The sequence below is a fragment of the Penaeus monodon genome, chromosome 23 (genome assembly GCF_015228065.2).
Source record: "Penaeus monodon isolate SGIC_2016 chromosome 23, NSTDA_Pmon_1, whole genome shotgun sequence".
NCBI lineage: Eukaryota > Metazoa > Arthropoda > Malacostraca > Decapoda > Penaeidae > Penaeus > Penaeus monodon.
The window spans coordinates 15,125,979-15,126,394 of NC_051408.1; positions in this window are offsets into that span (position 1 = coordinate 15,125,979).

Genomic DNA, 416 nt, shown 5'->3' on the forward strand with positions numbered 1-416 from the left:
ACAAAAGTTTATAAAACGCCTTCGCAGTGTGAAATAAACACTGGACTAAGATATTTTACGCTGGTGTCCCCTCCCTCACCTTGACATGGCGTAACTGAGGAAATACCTAAGGTCGCTTTTGCTTTCACGTAGAAAACCGAAAAAGGCTGTAGATGATGAATAGTAAGAACAATATCTGTGTTTTTCGTACTGACATAGATGTTCTGTTACCAATATATTTCGTCTTTCTTATCACTGCATAGTTCTGCGTTAGCTTGCAATAGAAACTACAGATTTTATTAATAAAATCAGTAGCACTAATTTTAACAAAAATTAACTTTTGGTAAAGGCAAAATTCAGGTGATATATCATGTTTTCTGTCTTTGCCGATAGATATCCTAAAATACCTAGTTGTTAGCAAAAATACCTCGGCATGT